General features: G+C 43.0%; 1 protein-coding gene across 1 annotated transcript in view; it reads right to left on the reverse strand.

The window, feature by feature from the left end:
- The window catches only part of FAM160A1 (family with sequence similarity 160 member A1), a 185918-nt gene extending 165628 nt beyond the window's left edge, over nucleotides 1–20290 (reverse strand). Inside the window, exon 1 of the mRNA XM_018565148.1 lies at nucleotides 19940–20290. The gene's annotated coding sequence lies outside the window, so the exon portion shown is untranslated. The remainder of the gene's footprint in view (nucleotides 1–19939) is intronic.
- Between the last annotated feature and the right edge of the window lie 403 nt (nucleotides 20291–20693).

A 20693-nucleotide genomic window follows, 5' to 3' on the forward strand; every position in this document is an offset into this window, starting at 1 on the left:
GCGCCCCACGCCGCCCCTCCTCCCCGCCTCACGCTTGCCGCTTTTAGACCCACCCACCTGCATCCACGCTCTACACGCCGCACCTCCTCCCCACCTCACGCTTGCCGTTTTAGACCCACCCGCCTGCATCCAAGCTCCACATGCCGCACCTCCTCCCCGCCTCACGCTTGCCGCTGCTAGACCCGCCCGCCTGCATCCACGCTCCACACGCCACACCTCCTCCCTGCGTCACACTCAGCGCCTGCCGACATCAATGATCGGTGCAGGGACGCAGGGAAAAGTAAGGAGGAGCAGGCATGAGGGGATGACAGCCAAAATCTCAGCAATAGTACATTATACAGCACAATGCAAAATAACGCCAGCTATAATGTACTATTGCTGGAGGTATTCTGCATTGCGCTGTATTATGTATTGCTGGCATTTGTAGTCCTCTACAGTCGGTGCCATTCTGCATTGATTGCTGTATAATTTTACACTTTCCATTTCACTATATTGCACACCACAGTTTTTTTTTGTTTCTTCCACAGCTCCAAGCTTGCTCCTGTGATGGACTACAATCTCAATACAAACTAGTAGTCCATCACAGGAGCCATTTTTTTATCCCAGTTTTATAACCGGTTAATTGAACATAATAATCGGCTAACTAATCGATTTAGAAAATAATGATTAGCTGCAGCTCTAGATAAATTGTCACCCTACACCAAGGATCCCCCACTAACCACCAGGGAGCCTCCACTGGCCACCACAGAGCCCCCCACTAACCACCAGGGAGCCCCCCACTACCCACCTTGGAGCTACCACAGAGCCACCACTGATTATTAGGGAGCCCCCACAGATCCCGCACTGACCAGCAGAGAGCCCGCACTGAGCACCTGACAGTCCGCATTGGCCACCTGAGAGCCTAATTAGGGAGCCGCCTCTGCCGCACCCCTGGTGAGAGCCTGCACAACCCTCATGAGACCCTGGAGATATCGGGCGGCGAACCCAGAGCAACAGAGTATGTAGCTTCATATTATTCTGTATTGCTGGGATTTGAAGTCCTCTATAGCTGATGTCATTCTGCATTGCTGTATAATGGTATTGCTGGGAATTGTAGTTCTCTATAGCTGTTGGCATTCTTCATTGCTGTAAAATGTATTGCTGGGATTTGTAGTGCTCTATAGCTGATGCTGTTCTGCATTGCTGTATAATGGTATTGCTGGGAATTGTAGTTCACTATAGCTGTTGGTAGTCATTATTGCTGGGATTTATAGTCCTCTATAGCCGATGGTATTCTGCATTGTTGTGTAATGTATTGCTAGGAATTGTAGTTCTCTATAGCCAATGCCATTCTGCAATGCTGTACAATGTATTTCTGAGATTTATAGTTCTCTATAGCTGGTATTATTCTACATTGTTGTATAATGTGCTGAGATTTGTAGTCGCTCTACAGCTTGGAGTTAGTGGCAGAACTACCAGGTTCGCAGCAGTCGTATACGCGCACAGCACTGACGAGGCATCCCTCCACTACCAGTGTTCTATAATTTTCCTCAACCGATAAATTTCTCTACCGTGTCTCTTCCAGGTGTGCATGTCATGAAGAAAGGGGGTCATGAAAACAGCTGATTCGGATGACTCGGCCCCACTGGAAGTGACACAGTCGAGAAAATGTATAGGATCGAGAAAATTTATAGAACACTGACTTTGACACTGTACGGCTCCCACTAACCTCCCACAGCTCACAGCCCTGAAGCATGGACAGCCAGCGGCGGCCTACAGTGGGCGAGAGTGCCTAAGTAGTGGACATGAGGAGTAAGGCCACAACCATGTAGGGAGCCGAGTAGGAGGAGAGCACCATCACCTGGCCAGTCACCACTTTCATGGACTTCCTAGGAGTCCTCACATCACTCGACCATTCACACTAACGTTACATGGATGGCAAAAGTGGCAGACGGGCAGGGAGAATGCGGGGAAGAAGCAGAGCGGGAAGGGGGCCAAGTTGCTGCACCATGGGCCTCTGGGTTGTACTTGCCCCCTGGGCTAAAAGTTGCCAGTCAGCCCCTGACATAAAGTAACTGTTTGTGTTTAGGGGAGCACCGGGGATTCCGATGACTGCATTCTTTGAAATATCCCCTTCGCACACTGAACCGTTATACCCCAGAATCCAACGGGTGCTGGAACAACTAGTGGATGGCGCCACAGTATACAATCTAGAAGATATGTTGTCCACACTCCATTCTGCACCAGAATATAATCTTTATTCATATTCCCTTAGCATGACATGTGAATGCAACATTTTGGAGCCTCACAGGACCCCTTCATCAGGCAAAATGTCCAGACGACTGCATGTCCCTCCATACATGAATGTTTAAAGTTTACTTTTACTCTCTGCTACTCCACTGTCTGGGTGCCTCTGCATCTATCTTTGCAGTGTGTGTCATCAAGAGTATTATTAATTATACATGAATGTTGGCAGTAGCTGGCAACTGGGACACTGTTGGACTCACTTTTAATGCGAAGAAAGCATTCAAAAAGTGCTTAGAGATCATATATGTGCCTATGAATACTAACACCACAACAATTATTTTAGGGGGTACCGAAGTATGCCACGTACCAAAATGATGTGAAATACAACCTGCGTACAAATCATGTGAAAAAGATTTATTTTTTCCTACTTCTAATGCTCATGCCCAGAACATAGAACACAAGTTCAAGCAAATTAGGTCCTAAGTGTAAAGCATTTAGTGGTCCTGAGGATCAATGCTGCGAAAACTGGAGTTACATAAAACATTGTTCTAGGACTGATCTTGAGATGAACTTGAACTTTCATTCTCTGCACAAATAAGTATTCTAGCTTTGTTGCAGCTCACCATTCTCAGTGGAAATGGATATATCCAATATTTTAACCAGACAATAGCAGATATTAATTATACAACAGTTCCCTGTCCTATGTGGCCACAACATTTTCACTTGATAGAAACAAACGAGCCAATTACCATTTAACAAGGGATAATTTAGTATGAAGAGAAAGTTCTAGAAAGAGTTGGATAATACCCGTGTGTCAGAGTATGTGCAAAAGGTCTCTTGGAATCCTTTTGTTTGCTATCTTCACCTGATCAAATAGGCAATCATGGAATCCAAAACATAGTCCTGAAAGCTTAGTAGCTAGAGTTTTTTTCCTCTAAAGCAAGCCCTTCCAAAGTAAACAATATAATATCATAAAAAGATAGGAACACATAGGAACACAGATCGCTTATTGCTTTCATAGTCAAAGCAGGAAGCTAAAGGACTGCATTCATTGCCAACTAATATTCTTCTACTATTGCAGCTTATTCTACCTTAAAATGACACTAAACTCAGGAGTTAATTCTTAAAATTGCATTCAAGTACCTTGACTATTGACAAAAATGTAGCTTGTTTGTGTATTTATGTTTAGTTTACTAATTTGTATTGAGATTGTAGTCCATCACAGAAACAAGCTTGGAGCGGTGGCTACTTTACAACATACACAGGAACCTTGGGGAACGAAAATAGCCACCCCCCCATAAGGAAGGACAGTGCCAGTATAAATTCAGAGATGATTTGAGGATCTACAGCTGAGTGATGCACAAATAAGATAAATTTTTGTTAACAGTTAAAGTGACATTAAACCCTACTGTAATGTGTGCCTTACTGTAATCCATGGTTGTTTCCCTTCTCTTTGCTGCTCTTCCTTTTAAATCTGTATCTCTTCTCATGCTTAGGGAGAACTTCTGTTTTGGAGCAGACTGCCTTGTCTCTGGAATGGCTACATGGTGTCTGTGTATAGGTTTGCAACCTGAGCCAGCACTACAGGAAGAGGCAGTCAGCTGCAAAGGGAAGTTCTCCCCAAGCATGAGAAGACATGAGGATTTAAAAGGAAGAGGAGCAAAGAGAAGGGAAACAACCATGGATTACAGTAAGGTACACATTACAGTATTGTTTTATGTTAAAAAATCTGAGGGTTTAATGTCACTTTAAGGTTTTTTAGATTTTAGATAGTGTCACTTTAAAGAGTATACAGTATATCATGCAGTACTAAAGTTTAATTTTATGACACCTCTTACATTGTGCAGTCAAATTATGATAAACTTTTCACCTTGAGAGGTAGGTAACATTATTGCCCGAGTACTTATAAGTATTTCTCCTTTTACAGTCAAATCACAAACTTTATATTTTTTAGGGGTTACCAGCCACATAACGTAAAAAAAAATTGCTGCCTACCTTTTTACTAGCTGAAAAGTCCTACTTAGCTTTCCCTATCTATATGTCGTAATGGAGGGGTCTGGGGAGTTTTGTTTACCATAATTAGTACTTAGTGAGTTACTGACATACAACAAGCATGCAGAGTCTATATTCACATCTTGCATACTTATTTCATATCATTGACTTACTAGGTAGTGAAAACAGGATCAGATTGATAGCCAACTGATCTCAATCTTTATAATGAAATCTTTAAATTGCCCAGGCTATGGACATTAAAGTATTAACATGTGGATAACAAGCAGTAATAGAGCTTAAAAAAAAGCAATTCGTGACCTTTGTAGCTGCTTGTACTGCAAAGTAATTCATTCTCAAAGATAATAACAAAGACTCTACAGTCAGTTCCTAAGGGCTTAAAATAACCTGCTGAATGCTTACATTAAAAGGCTTGGGAGGTTGCTGATGCAATAGAAAGTAATAGAAGAAAAAAAGATTTTAGAACCTCTGTTGTGAACTTTATAGCTATAAACATTGTGAAGAAATTAATCTTCAGAGGTGAATAAGGGCTTGTTTTAAAGTGTTTTTACTGTATGTTCGGAATGTGTAAATTCTTTAGTATGCATCATTTGGACACAAGTTAACTTTAAATATAATTCTGCATTAGCAGCTTCCATATTTCTATCATCTTACATTCCCTCTAACATCTATTAATCTTAGATTGTATTAATCTTCTATCATCTTAGATTCCCTTTAACATCCCTAATTATAATTAGTGCTCTTCCATAAACCAACCCATATTGATAAGGTTAGGAGGTCTTTTCACTTCTCTGTACTTTTTTAGCAGTCAATATATAAAAGTGAAGCGATAATAATTCTTCATAGTACTTATACATGAAACTTACAAGTAGTCAGCTGAGTCATACTTTCCCAGCTGCCTGAAATGTATAACTGTGCCAGCTAGACAGCATACCCCAGTGTGAACTAAGCACAGACTCTCCTCTCTGGTAAGCTTAGTATTATCCTACACACACGCATACATTCTGATCCATGCTATAAAAAGGGACATCGTAAAGGTCCAGAAATGTAATTAGCAAAGAGTTTATCAAAACAAAAATCAGGAAAAAGGGGAGCAAATTACAAACCTGCGTATCCAGATTTGTTCAATCTATCATACAATCCATAAATTATGATTGCCCAGATTCCTGAATTGCGTAATTATCTACAGATCAGACAAATCTGTATTAAAATATTTGTAAAAATTAGATAACCTCCTGATTCAGTAATTGCTTTAGAGTGGCCCTTAGCAGTGACCTGCCCAGAATTTAATATGGCTATTTTAGCTTTCGGGTAGAAGGTATTGCAATTTGCACATTGGATTGCAGGACTGATGACCAAGTGCTTTGGGTATGTATTGTCAATTTATATTGGGTTTACATTAAAGCATGTTTGTTAACACTAAACATAATTCTATGAATAGTTGTTCCAGTGATCATTGTCTTGTGTATGGTGGAAAAGTGATTCCTCATCACAAGAATCACGGGGGTCCGGCTGTAAGCAGGTAAGCAGATTGCACCAGCATTGCTTACCTGCATGGTTTTAGTCCCCAGAACCACTGGGTTCAATTCTTGGTGATATACAATTCTAGGACATGCAACTAGCTTCTAGACCTTCTCTACAATTTCACAGTATTTCTTAAATACTTTTAAAGGGCTGACACGTAATACATATTAATAAATTCTGGGAACTGAGATCTACTTTTGGACCTCCAGCTATGCCACCAGTGAAGGAGGAAGCTGTCCCTGTAAAGGAGTGCCAGGATAAATTACTCTGCTGGAATGTGAAAATGAGTGAAGGCTGGAACCTTGCATGGGTCTGGTGACTCTCCCGGGAGAACAAGAAGATATATTCTAAACAGCTGAAGTACTGTTGCCGCAATCGGCTTAAAGGGTCTCTGTATTCCCGGCCAATCAGGTGACGAGGAACAATGGAGCTGGCTTTCTGCCCAAATTAGGAAGCCCGGGGGCAAGCCCAGGAAGCCAGCTCCATGCTCCCTGGTGATGAGGGAGCATGGAGATAGCTTCTTGGCCAATCAGGAAGTCGAGCGGCGTGCAATGACTCGCTGCCCGGCTTCCTGATACCGGAAGTCTTGGTATCAGGATAAGTATCGGGAGCATTTGGGTGAGAACGACAAAGCAAGGAGAGTGTAAAAGTGTAATACATTGAGTGTAAAGAGTAAATTAAATGGAGCTACAGAAAGGGTCTGTGTAACTCACAGCAACGAATCAGACCGGAACTTCCACTTTTCAAACACTTACAGGGGAACTCACAAAGACCGGTGGAGTAAATAGCCCCAGATTCATGTATATGGTACAGACTGCCCTGTGAATCTGTCTGAAACTGACAAAACTGGTGCAACTAGTCAAAAATAAAATTAAAATGTCTAGTAGTAAAATACAGTAGTTCATTTACATAATTGGTTTATAATGTCTTTTGTCAGGAGAAATTAAATTAATTTTAATCATAATAATGATTTGATAATGTAGAATATCAATAAACGTGTTTGTATAATATCATATATTTATTTGTAAAATATAATATTAAACAAATGAATCTAAATGAAACATTAATAAAAGGCAAGGTGTACATATTTATCCTTCAAATGTTCAATATTCACTTTGTTATGACTATATTAAGCCAGTAAATGTGGCTGTGTGATAACGCCGGCTTTATGTTGGTCTTATCAGACCCAGTTTATTAAAAAGAAAAGCGTCTGAACAGCTTTGTGAATCTGGCTTTTAGCTGTCGCTGATAATATGAACAGGCACTAATAAGAAATATGTGAATTTGGTTTGCATGGTGCAAAGGTACCAAAAACCAAGTGATGGTGAATTAGGAGCACAGTTAACACAGTTAGCTGAATAACTCCCGATTTCTAGAGTAAAAGTGATTGTAAATTTTCCTCTAGTTTTTCCATACATGGTCTACTACTGGGGTAAGCAAACTCCGGCCCTCCAGCTGTAGTGGAACTACAATACCCATGTGGCATTGCAAGACTCTGACAGCCAAAGGCATGACTCCCAGGGGCTTTGGGATTTGTAGTTTTGCACAGCTGGCGGGCCAGGATTTGCCTACTCCTGGCCTACTATGTTGTTACGTATAGGGCTGTATTTCTGCAATGCCGAGATAGACCAGGGCCTAGGGCCGTAGGGGTCAGGCCCTAGGGCCAAGGGTGGCACATAACAACCCACACATCATGTTGCTGACTGTCAGTAACACTTTTCCATGCATAACAAACAGGGGTGGTACACAGGTTCTGGACTCCTATCCTACCTACCAGCTCAATAGGTCCTCATTGTTGTTATCTCTGCATGACGTGGTTATCTTTGTTCAGTTTGTGCATTTTTGTTGTATTTACTATTCACCCATTCTGAGTCTAATAGACCTAGACCATGGGTGGACAACTCTGACCCTCCAGCTGTGTTTTAACTACAAATCCCATAATCCCTCTGCCTCTGGAAGTTATGCCTGTGGATGTCAGAATCTTGCAATGCCTCATGGGACTTCAAGTTCCACAACAGCTGGAGTTGCCGCCCCCTGACCTAGACCCTAGCAGAGTAAGGGAACAGTTTGCTTGGTCTCTTGTAATCAGTTCTAAGAGTATTGACGCAAAGTGAGTAAACTGTCTCTTCCAACCTCTCCACCCCTAGCCTCGGCATGCCTTCTATAGCTATGATGTCTGATCTCGTTAGTCTAATACTAAGACCAGATAATCAGTTACGATGGTTAGAGGGTAGAGTAAGAGGGCGGCAGAACAAGACTGTGGGCCTAGGGGGCAAGAAGATTAAATCCAGCCCTGGTTATCTATCCAATATTCGTATTTCGTTAGCAGTTAGCATAAGCTTCAGGGTTGCAGAACAAAAATGTGACATAAATGAACACCCATATGGTTAACATATAGAAAGAATTGAGTTCAGTATTTAGAACTGCCGTCTCTTCCAGCGATGATCTCATCATTGTTTTGAATACATTTGAATTTGATATAATTACTTTGATGAGAAAGCAGTAATTAGTAATATAGGGAGCTGTCATCATCTACGTGATGCAGCTTTAATCATTTCAGACCCATTTATTATACAAGCCTTGTAAAACTACTGGAAATAAATGGTCAACTCTCAGAAGGAATATTATAATCCTGAAAGTGTTCAGAATGTTGGGGCAGAGTTTCAGTGAGATACAAACTCAGGTACTAGATGAGGTGGGCTGGTCAGTGTCTCCCCCACAGCTGTCGGCATGTAAGCTGGCTATTTATCATGATGTTATAATGCATGAGAATGATTTGGATCTCTGGTCAATTGCTTAGAGAATTTGCAATTAGAAGTAAAGTTTCTCTGTTTTATTTTTTGGAGTATGGATTCCCAATACATCAGCTTCGACATATGGTCTGAAGCACTGCATGCACACTATAAGTTTGATTTCCTAAAGGCAAATAGGCTGTTCACTTTGCAGGGGGAGTTTACCCCTTAGCTTAGTGAATGAGGCACACGGTTGGGTATTATTTGCACAGTCAAATTTCAGCTCATTCACCAAGCTAAGGGGAAACTTCTCCTGGAAAGTGCAAAATTCCCTTGCAAAGTGAACAGCCTATTTGCCTTTTGTAAATCCCCTTATGAATTAAAGGACAACTCCAGGCAAAACATAAGCTTTTGCACATTTTAAAAACATCCAAGGTTGGTTATTAAGAGATCATAAAAGAAAAAGTCACCTCCGTTTTGGTGCATGAAGAAATGGGTCTGCTGGGCACATCGGTCACCATTCTTGGTCTGTATTAAGGTGAATGTTGTTTGACTAGTTGTTGATAACATACTGATAAAATTTGATTCAAGCAGCCCTATCGAACAAACCAAGCAGAATATGTTTGCATAATGAGCTGAATGCATTGCCATACACCCTTAAAGAAAACTCATGCTAAGAGAAATGTGGGAGTTGCCATTGGTGACATCGCCTTCTGAAAATAATTGCTAGTTCCTTAGCTGTCTTGCATATCAAATGAATTCTACGCTTTCCCATCCTCTGACCCTGAACAAGTATGCAGATAAGGGTCTGACTTGGTTCCAGGTCAGTGACTCAGAAAGTAAAGATGCCACAGGATCATTATGACTGCCAGACAAGTAGCATTTTCATAAGGAGGTCAGCAATGGCAGCTTTCATATTCCTCTTAGCACAGAATAATTGCACTTTCATTACAAAATTATATATCATATACTAGCTACACACTAACTAATTTCATGCTTAAAAACATCTTTCAATTTCATATCTGCAACCTGCTATACAAAAAAGCATCAGTATTCAGTTTCTAGTAATTCCCCAAACCCTTATCCTCCTGCTACTGTAATGGACATATTGCTTCTTTCAGAGGTATGCACACAGCCTGATGTCAAATTATAGACAGACTTTTGCATGGCATATCTACAAAACGGACAGGGTTATTCACAAAAGGGTGTTGTGTTTGGAGAAGGCAGCAGAAGGGAACAATCTAGGACAGGGGCGCCCACAATTTTTCGTCTAGAGATCTACTTTTCAAATGACGAGCTCAATGAGATCAGGGGCGGAAGGGGGCGTGGCGGTGCATTGAAGTCAATGGCACCTCAGCCAGGCCCCTCACCCACAGTGTGATCGCCTGCACCCGGAACCCAGGCACATTAGTGGCTGTGTTCCGGTCCAGTGCGATCTGCAAAAATCCTGCAATCACACTGGACCGAAATGTGCGGGCGATCAAACTGTGGGCGGGGGACATGACTGTGGTGCAACCCCACGTCCCCTCCCGCCCCTGAACGCATTCCAGTGCGTTATAGAGGCACGGGCGTCCTATCCTCCCACGGTGCTCGTGTGGCCGACGTTGCACACGGGGAGAGGTGTCTTTCCGTCTGCGTCGTCTGACGCATTCAGCCGGCAGCCGCACGAGCACCGCGGGAGCATAGCAGTAGACAGCTCCTTTTGTACATGTGGCAAGCCCCCTGATATTTCCCCTGATATTTCCCTTTTAAAATAGAAAAAGAAATTGAGGACACAAAGTCCTCAATCTCTTTTTCTGCAGCCTCTGTTCTAAATGAATGGAAAGCACAGAGGCTTCCCATTCATTCAGAAAATATTTACTATCACCAGTTTCTGAATGGGGAGGAGCCTCTGTACAGAGTGCTTCTCCCCATTCAGAAACTCATGAATGAACAGGAAGTGATGTAAATCACATCGTGTTCATTCATAACTGGGGACACATAGTACTATGTGATCTACCATGTGATCTGTGATCTACCTGGGGACACATAGTACTATGTGTCCCCAGTTATTTACAAACACTGGAGTGATCAGCTGATCGCTCCAGTGTTTGTCCTGCACAGAGGATTGGTGCATATCATTGATATGTATCGATCCTCTGCCGCTCGGCCACGCACAGAGGGGGCTGCAACTTCTCCTCTGGATCTCCCCTGCTCTCCCGGGCAGAGGCAGCGGGAGATCCGAGGAGCAGAGAAAAAAGCACTTCAGCCGCTCGGCGTGCTGCTGTGATGGCGGCTCCATCCCCCGCCGCCGACTGCAGCTTCACTTTTTCTCGGATCCCCGCTGCATACAGATGGGGGAGAGCAGCGGGGATCCAGACAAGACAGGACATTGCGATCTACTAGTGATCGCTACACGATCAACTGATAGATCGCGATCGACCTTATGGGCACCCCTGTTCTAGGACAACATAGCTGAACTGGAAACGGAGCTGAATTAGAGAATTTTTCCAAATCATCTATTTTGGCCTAGATTGTTCACTTCTCCAAACTCTTCACCCTTTTGTGAATAACCCTGAGAATAATTTGCTAACATCCTTTGGTTATGGTTGACCCAGAGATGGTTCTTCTGGTGTTTTAAACCCCAAAAAACTGTTTTCCTTTTCTACTTGTTGGAATTCATTAAGGAGACTTAACAAATACATAATAACATTAGTCCAAAAACCTCCAAAACATTTTTTCCTACATTCTAGTGTTGGAAATCCCCTTGTCACATAATTATCAGCCATTGGTAAGGTGAAAAATAGTGTTCCTTTTTCACTTGTGTCTCTTATAATAGCTTATTCTTCATAGTATAATGTGTTCAGTATGTAAACTACCATTCATTTTCAGAGTGATTCATCAGCGGTTCATATTTAAGGAAGTGTTTAAAATACAAACATAAACATATTATGAGGCTTCCAAGTTTTTATATCCCTGTTTATGTGACTGGAAGGTGACTTTGCATCCATCTCTAACAATTTTCTTTATGTTGGCAGGTATCAAACTATGAAAATTACCTGGACAGGTGGCAACCCTACTCCAGAACAGGAACAGTTGCAGAGTGGAGCAGAGTGCAGGGAGGCAGAAGAGGGAATACTTGTAAAGCAGAGGAGCTGTGTGCATTTATGAGCAACTGGGTGAGATGGGAGGGATGTCCTAACAGTGGACAGTGAGGTGGGTGGGAGGAATTGTGATTGGTGTGTAAGTGATCGGTGATGTGTGTGTTTGGGGGGATGGTATGTGGAGGGGTTGTGACCCGGGGTGGGGAGGTTAGTGGCAGGGAGGTACAGTTACAGGGGAGTGAGTCATTTTGAACAAGTGGGTAAAGTGGTAAACAAAGAGGCAGTGTAATGAAGAAGGGGGAAAGGTGGGTTGGTGCAAGGTACTCCGAACAGGGTAAGGGGGTGAGGAGTGAGGTGCTGTTGCTGGGGGGGATGAGGTTGGGGTACTGTGACCTGGGGTGGAGAGGCACTGCGATGCGGGAGCTTGAGGTGCAAAAGGTGATGTTTTGATTGAGGAGGAGCAAGGTGGGTGAAGGGTCGCTGTTACCAGAAGAGGAGCTATGCCTGGGGACGGGGGGGAGTGGGTGGTGTTTAAGGCACTGTAACTAGGGGGGAGAGGGTTATGAAGGTGTCAAAGAGTTGTAACTCTGCCATGATCATGTTTAGTGCCATTTATTTTGAATGGCACCCCAGCACACTAAGGCAATGCAGCTCCAGCACCCATGCTTTGCAGCACAGCACAAAGCACAGCAACACACTACCATGCATTGTGATGTGCCATGTTGCCAAAACAGTGCATGTCCTCAAAGTCATCTCTACTAGCAGAGCATGCCCAATTTTTCTACAAAATATGACAACAATGGCTAAACTCCCTGGCTGCAAAGATCATACACCATCTCTGATCAGGTCTTCATAGATTTATACAGATTTACCCATTTATCGCTTTCCTTTTTTGAGAATTTTTTGATGAAGGGGGAGACAGTAATGATAAATGTTGTATGCATTGTTGCATGAACGCCATTGGATTTATGTTTTTTCTCTTGTTAGTAAGACCCTGCATGGCCCATTTTTCACTTTGATATGACACAGGGTTTGTGTGTCATTGTACATATCACCATGCAAAATAAAAAATAAACACCTTTTTGAAAAACTGTACTGCACCAAAATAATGTGCATTGGCACCAGGAGGGCAAGGTCTGAATGGGCTCTTAATATAATTAATATGAAAAAATGGTGTATTCCCCTATTCATTACATTAGCCGATCAGGTTATTTACTACATTGCCTTTTTCTCCATCACAGCTGCTCTGCACTGCGGAAGTTGAATGAGTAATAATGGGCCATTATCAGGAAATGACAAAGAAGCTTTTGCCAGAATACGCAGTTACTGTTATTTATATTTCCAGCTTCAAGGGGGTTCCAGACACCTGTAATCTCCATGTGCATTCATATCTAAGAGTTTGGTGTGGTTCCCATTGAAACTCTACCTAATGTGAATGGTTCATTATTATAACTATAAAAAAAGTGACTTTTTTGTGACTTATTCTGAATCACTACATTTACACTGCTGGGTCCTTATTCATACACAGTAAATGTGATACACACAGTGTAGCAATATAACAAGCATTTAGCTAATTCACACAGGTGAAGCTATGACCTCTTCCTTGGTGAATTAAAGTACAAGTGAAGCCAAAACTTTGCTTTTAGTTTTGTATACCGTAGAGAGCAGGGACGTGCGGTCAGTGGAGGCAGAGCCTCACCTAGTATTATGGAGGTAAAAGCTGTCAGCTTCAAGTCTGAAGCTAACAGCTCTTTCTCCATTCAGATCGGCTTGTTAAAGGTTACATAGCAGGGAAAGCCTCCCTGCTGTGTAACCTGTCATGGACGGAGCGCTGCCTGTTAATTACAGGCAGCGCTGCATCCAGCTTTTGACAGGTAGTTAGGTTACACAGCAGCGGGCTTCCCCACTGCTTGTGTAACCTAACTAATGAGGCAAAAGCTCGGTGGGCTGGGGGTGGGGCTTCATGGGGGCGGGGCATGCCAGGGGGTGAGGCTGGGGAATGCCTCACCCGGTACCGCACGTCACTGGTAGAGAGGGATTAGAACACCTGTCAGGTTTTTATTTCTTTCTGTGCCCCCAATAGGAAGATTCACCCCCTCTATTTGTACTGGTAACTGTTATCACTGAAAGTGAAAAAAAATCCTACAATTTGGGTTGTCAACTGAACAGAAATAGATGGGAAATCTTCCAACGGGGACACTAGTTCTGGTAAGCTTGCTGAACACCAGGGACTCCCCTCTCTTTGGAGAGATTTTGTCTTACTTCCTGTTGTCACTATGGGACAGGAAGTGAAATCTCCCTAATCGGAAATAGGTGGGAAAAAAAGCTGACGGGTTATAACTAGGGATGCACTGACACAGTTTTTTTGGTTTTTCCGGTACTCACCGATACCGAATACCGATACCGGAAGTCCAATTACGGAAGCCCGGTGGCGTGTAATGACTCACCGCTTGGCTTCTTGATTAGCCGGGAAGCCGGGTGGCATGTAATGACCAGGTGATAAGGAAGCATGGAACTGGCTTTCTGGCCAATTAGGAAGCTGGGGGGGCGGCGAATCATTACATAGCACCCGGCTTCCTGATTGGCCAAGAAACCAACTCCATGCTACCTTGTAGCCAGTTGATGATGAAGCATAAAGTCGGCTTTCTGGCCAATCAGGAAGCCGGTGGGAGGGTAATGACTTGCCACCCCTCTTCCTGATTTGCCAGCTTACTGACCAATCAGGAAGCTGGGCCGCAAGTCATTAAATGCTGCCCGGCTTCCTGATTGGCCGGGAAGCCAGCTCCATGCTCCCTCATCACCAAGTATTTGTGCGAGGGAGTACAGAGTATCTGGGCAAGTACTCCCTCGCCCAAATGCTCAGTATCGGCACCGATACTAGTATCAGTATCTGTGTATCCCTAATTATAACCCTCCCTTACTCCATCCAAGACAAAAAAAAATCTAAGGATGCTCAAGACAGTTGAGTTGATTTTGCTAAAGCAAAGTGAAAGTTCACGTTGCATAGTTTATGTTTGTAAATTAGGTAAAGCTGTTTTCACTTTGAATACCTATACATGTGCTAGAATATCCCTCAAACAAGATTGGATATTCAAAGGAAATATATATTTTATGACACAGTGCCTGTGCCTGCAGTCTTTGCATTTGATCAATATGCATGATATTTCTGAGCGTCAATAATTATAATCATCTAAATAAGTTGTGTATGGTAGGTGTCAATTGTTCTGAGAGGTCATGATTCACATTTCACATCAAGGTTCAATGGCAGTCTGAATCTAAAAAAGGAGTTCTGACACATGATTCATACTGCCTTTGTGTGAGATTTTTTAATGATCTCATATGACCACGAGTCATAAAACTATACACTGTACATATATTCCTAAATATACAGTCCAGATATCCATCCATTTATTGCTACCATCTCAAACAATATTAATTAACCAAGTCATAAGTCGGCCTCCATAACCACTAGGACAGTATCTGATCACTCCACGGTTCTGACCTCCCTCTCATGGCCAACGTTGCCTGCTAGATCACCTAACTGGAAACTGAATGAATATTTACTGCAATGCCCGGTATCCAGACCACAGCTGGAGGCAGATATACAAAACTATTTTCATCTAAATGCCTTGTCTGGTATGTCTCCGGCAGTGGTCTGGGAGGCGCACAAAGTGGTGGCTAGAGGCAAATTAATAGAACTGGGAGCTAGGAAAAAGCGAGAGGCAGAGCGGGAACTGCAGACATCATTAGCACAAATTACATCACTGGAACGCCTTCATAAACGTTTGTTACAATTTACTCACTATCACTCTTTACTGCAAAGTAGAGAAGCCCTGAAAAGACTCCTAGATCGTAAAACTGCCCAAAAATTCCTATGGCTGCGCCAACGGACATATGAGTGGGGTAATAGCGGAGTAGGTGCAGAGCAGATCAGTTGCAGACCGGATCAAAACTGCGTCCAATGTATTCCAATGGTATTTTTTGCTCCAGTTCACATCGCAGCATGCAGTTGCAGAGCAGATCCAAAGCAGGTGAAAAAACTGCAGCAGGCCCTATTTTACCTGCTCTGGATCTGCTAGGGAACGCATCAAAAACGCAAAGCAATGCAATTCAATGAAAAAAACTAACCCTAAAGAAAAAAAACTCTATGGTCATCTGTCATGACCTAATCTTCCTTGGTCACTTCCTGCTTGTTGAAATAAATTTCCAACATGTTACATAACAAAAAATAAAAGGATTTTTAATGAGTGATAGAGAGAGAGAGAGATTGCTAGAGAAATAGAGTTATAGAGAAAGAGAGAGAGTGAGAGAGAGAGAAAGAGAGAGAGTGTGAGAGAGATTCCATCACAAGGGACACATAACAAGCAAACATTACTACCTAGATATCGACATGCGGGTGTATGAGAAAAACGTGTCGAGGTGTTCACGAAGGTCTTAATATAGAGTCCCAAACTGGCCCTTTGGATCTCTTTCACTCATCAGTGGGTGCACCCAAAAGCGACGTCTCCTTACAGCACTTTGGCGTAGCAGTATAATAACCATCACCAGGAGCATGCCTGCATCCCATGGATCCATGTTGCAACAATTTTACATGTGAGAGACAAGGTCAGAGGAAGCAGGAAATAATCAGAACAGCTAATGAAAGGTCAGAGGTAAAAGGAAATGACCTCATAACATTGTTCGCTTCCTGAAAAAAAAGATCTGGAACGCGTCAAAAATGCATCAAAAACGAGTCTAAAAGAAACCTGAGCGGATCTGCTCTGCATTTGGTGTGAACAAGGCCTAAAGCGTTAAGCATGATGAACTCGGGAAAAGCCCCGGGCCCGGACGTGTTCACCCTTCCTTATTGTCAAACCTTTAAAGATTTGCTACTACCTCGATGGACCAGTTATGCTAACTCCCCAACCTCTGGAGGAGAATTTTGCCCAGAAACAACCCTAGCCCTTATCACTGTATTTCCCAAGCCTGGAAAAGACCCCACATGTTGCCCTAGCTATAGGCCCATATCATTATTGAATGTGGATGTCAAGCTCTACTCGAAGGTCTTGGCACACCGCTTACAACCGTTACTACCCAGATTTGTATCCCTTGATCAGACAGGATTCATCCCAGGCCGCGAAGCTAGAGATAACTCCTTGCGCACCCTGACAATTATATTGCATGTTCGCATGAAATCCCAGCCACATTACTACTGTCGACGGACGCCGAAAAAGCGTTTGACAGAGTGGCCTGGGATTTCAAGTTCGCAACATTGGAAGTCATGGGGTTACGCACAGGAATGATGTCCCCGATTAATGCATTGTATCAGAACCCTATGGCCAGAGTGAGGATTAATGGAGTACTCAGTCCCTCTTTCTCCCTGAGTAATGGCACCAGGCAGGGATGTCCCTTATCACCCTTGTTGTTTGCTATATCCCTGGAGCCCTTCCTATCCACCATAGCTCATGACCCGGACATCCAAGGGGTACAGGTGGGTTCCAGAGAACATAAATATGCGGCCTATGCTGATGACATTTTATTTTATGTTAGGAATCCCCGAATTTCCCTTCCAAATTTAGTATCTGCATTAAGAGCAAACATTTTCTCCAATAAATACTTATTATACAAAAAAAAGTCATATTGTATAGTCACCCTATGTTACTGACTTTCTACTCCACACCTGATTCAGAAGAAACACTGTCAGCACATGGTGATTTAAAAAGCTAAGTCACTAATAAATAAATTAAGTAGTTCCTTGTGAAATTTTCAGTGATTCATCATTACTCATCTTTTTTTTTAAGACATGCAAATACACGCAAAAATATGTAATACTGTGGTTCATGGAGAAGAGGAGTTTTGGTGCGGGACACAGGCAAGGATGAAATAAAATGGAGAAAAATGTGTCTGTTTTCATGCAGCAAAATACATGAGTTAGGATGCATGGCAAATAGAAATCCTATTCTTTCCTATGTGGCTGGTTCCCATCTATGTAATGCAGTTTTGTGTGAAAAGGAAAAGGTAAACTATATGGCCCGTTCACACCTACACATGGGCACCTAATGCATGCTGCACACACACAGAACAGTGTTTAATGGGGTGAGAAGTGTGCTTATTATATATTTTTGCCCTAGAGGTGAAGCTTGTGCACTAGGGGTGCCAAGGGGCTCAGTGCTTGTCAGCATTACCCACCTAAGGTGTTTTACACGGGGTACCCTTTTTTTCAATGGGCATGTCGCTGGCATCACAGGGCACCACATACTGACTTTTGCTAGGCAATGATGGCTTAGCTACTGTTCTTACTGTCTTCATTTCTTTTTTTCACCCGGTGAAAAAGCTTTGTGAACCCTCTTTAGTGAATCAAGAAATACTTTCTCAACATTGCTTGAAGTCATATTGCTGATTTCATGTGCTGGCCTCACTTCTTCCATGAAGCCATTTTTACCATGTGTCTAGGTGCAAAAATAACAGCATTATACTCACCTGAACCTCGCAGCCAGCTGGTTGTTAGACTGCTCTCTCCAGCCAATCTCCTCCTCTGCTGCAGCGATGGTATATCCCTTGGGGACCTCACATCCTATACGCAGTGCATGACTCACAGGACCTTAGACTGCTGCAACAGAGGGGAAGAGACGCTCCAGAGACCGGTCGGCTCAGAGGATTGGGTGCGTATAACTTTGTTATTTTTACCCCTAGACAAAAATGAGTACTTAACCATTTCAGTGCAGGGGGTAGCCCCACTGCAAGGGTTAATGCAAGGGTTAATGAAAAATTATGCCTGGAGTTCTACTTTAATTTGGCACTGCTATTATGAGGCGGAGGGAATCATAGTTCTCAATGGAACGTAAGTGTGGTGATGTCACTGCACTTGTAACCCATTATTTACTTCCTCCATCTCCATAACCGAAGGCCTGTACTACCGTACGGAGGTACAGGGGAACAGTCTGCATCAACCCATGTGCAACATCGTGTGGCTGATGTTGCACATGGGGAGAGTTGTCCCCGCCCCTTTCCATCTGCAGTGTCTGAGCTCATCATTTGAAAAGTAGATCTCCAGACGAAAAATTGTGGGCGCCCCTGATGTAGGGGATTCAAATATAGCAGATTTCCTCACCTGATCCCCAGCCACCTCCCCCCAAGCTGCTAGACTGGTCCCCGCATCTTCTTCTCCCCTGGGCTCCAGCGGTCTAAAGGTGGCCATACACCTTACGATTATCGTACGACACTTTTCGTCCGATGATCGAACCGTCGTACGATTTTCGGACGGCGGCCCCATCCTGCCCCGATTATCGCAAGGTTCAATTAGCCGTAATTAAAAAAAAGCACCTGAACGACTTGCGGCAATCGACCGCGCGTATTTTCGTTTGCGCATGAGCAATGTAGATCGTACGATTTTTGACGTACGGAATCATACGATCGACCAAAGTTTTCAAACCTGCTTGAAAGTCAAAAGTCGTACCATTGTACAGTATTTGCGGTTGTACACTGCCCATCAACCTTGCGATTATAGGACGAAAACACGATCGCATACGATAATCGCAAGGTGTATGGGTACCTTAAGAACCACTGATGACTTCATGTCTTACCCAGGTCTATTAACCACAGCTGTAGTGGAGGGGGAGAGAGGTGAGTGCTGATCACCGCTGGACCAAGGATCAGTTTAATAAAACTGCTTTATTTGAGGCCCCTAGACAAAACGAGCACTTAACCCTTGCCGGAGTTCTTTTAAGAGGGTCTTCTGTCCCAAAGCAATGAACACATTCTAGAGGACTGGGATAAAGTTTTAGAACATCCTAATACTGTATTTCTTAACACAACGCTGGTAGATGAAAAATTATACATTGTTGTTTCAACAACTACACTTTAAAGTTTTGTTATGTGTCAGACACAACCTTGTGAAACGCCCGTCATTATAAAGCAACATGTACTTAAGTAAAACGTTTCGGCAATATTATTTAAAATCCAGGTGATAATATTTATTTCCCTAGCTTATCTGATATGGTATCAAGTCAAACAAAAATAAAAACTGGATCCCACACAGATACATAATACTGACTGCGGAAGAATATAAAAAAAGAAATGAAAACCATTTAATATATTCACCTTTTTACCCAGCATCTGTACTACAAGAGGAGTACGCAAATGATCACTTTCATCTCTGGTAGTGGTACCAGAGGGTATCGCAAGCTGATAAACATTTTTTTGGAGTATTTTCAGGACTCACTGATAAGAAAAGCTTTCTAGTTTACATCTCATCTTGTACAAAAGTTATAGGAACACTAAAGGGACTGTGTTTGTCAGCGCAGTCATTAGCAGCTATGATAGCACACAAAAATCAGTAACTGCAAATTGCACATTAGGCCATCACAAAAGAAAGATTTCTTGTACCTGTGGAAATCAGTCTGGGATGAGCAGACGTTGAAGAAGATGATGGTGAATTTTGCAGTCAGCTACAGCGAGTAAAGTTTTCCGATCCCCAGGAACTGCGATAGGCAGAGAAGGCCGGTAGGCTGTTGTCACGCACTCCTACGGAGAGGTGAGACGGCCAGGTAAACCCTCTCGAGAAAAGGAAGACAGTCTTACAACATAATCCTGAGAGATGCTGGGAGATTGTCAGTAAGAGACTCCACAATTAAGCTTCTCGCAGGTTTATCCTCATTCATCGCAAACATGAAAAACACAACAGCAGGTTGTGTGTATGGGTGGGGAGGAGAGACATCGGATTAGTAGACTGGCTGAGAATTTGTTTCAGACTTAGGAACAAGCAAGGCCAGAGGGGAGGGGGTGGGGAGGACTGGATTGTACAGGGAGGAGTTGTTCAACCTGCAGAGCCATAGCTGAGGTGTGTGACATTACTACTTTGCAATGTGAGGCCGCAGCCTCTAATTAGCATACCTCATATAAAAAAGGGACTTGTGATTGTTACAAGCGTCACAAATGAAAGCAGTGGGTTGATAAAAGCGTGCACTTCAACATACTGATACAGATAACTATGCTCAGAATGTTATCTTTACAAGCAAGTAAATTGTGACTCTTGAAGTATATATTGTATGCAGATTCAACAGGTAGGGAAGAAAGTTCCGCCTGCTGCATACAGACTAGTGTCGATTTACTAAAGGTGACAGTTAGCTTAGTGAATAAG

Source organism: Nanorana parkeri, unplaced genomic scaffold (genome assembly GCF_000935625.1).
Source record: "Nanorana parkeri isolate BGI_ZX_2015 unplaced genomic scaffold, ASM93562v1 scaffold818, whole genome shotgun sequence".
NCBI classification, from domain to species: Eukaryota; Metazoa; Chordata; class Amphibia; order Anura; family Dicroglossidae; genus Nanorana; species Nanorana parkeri.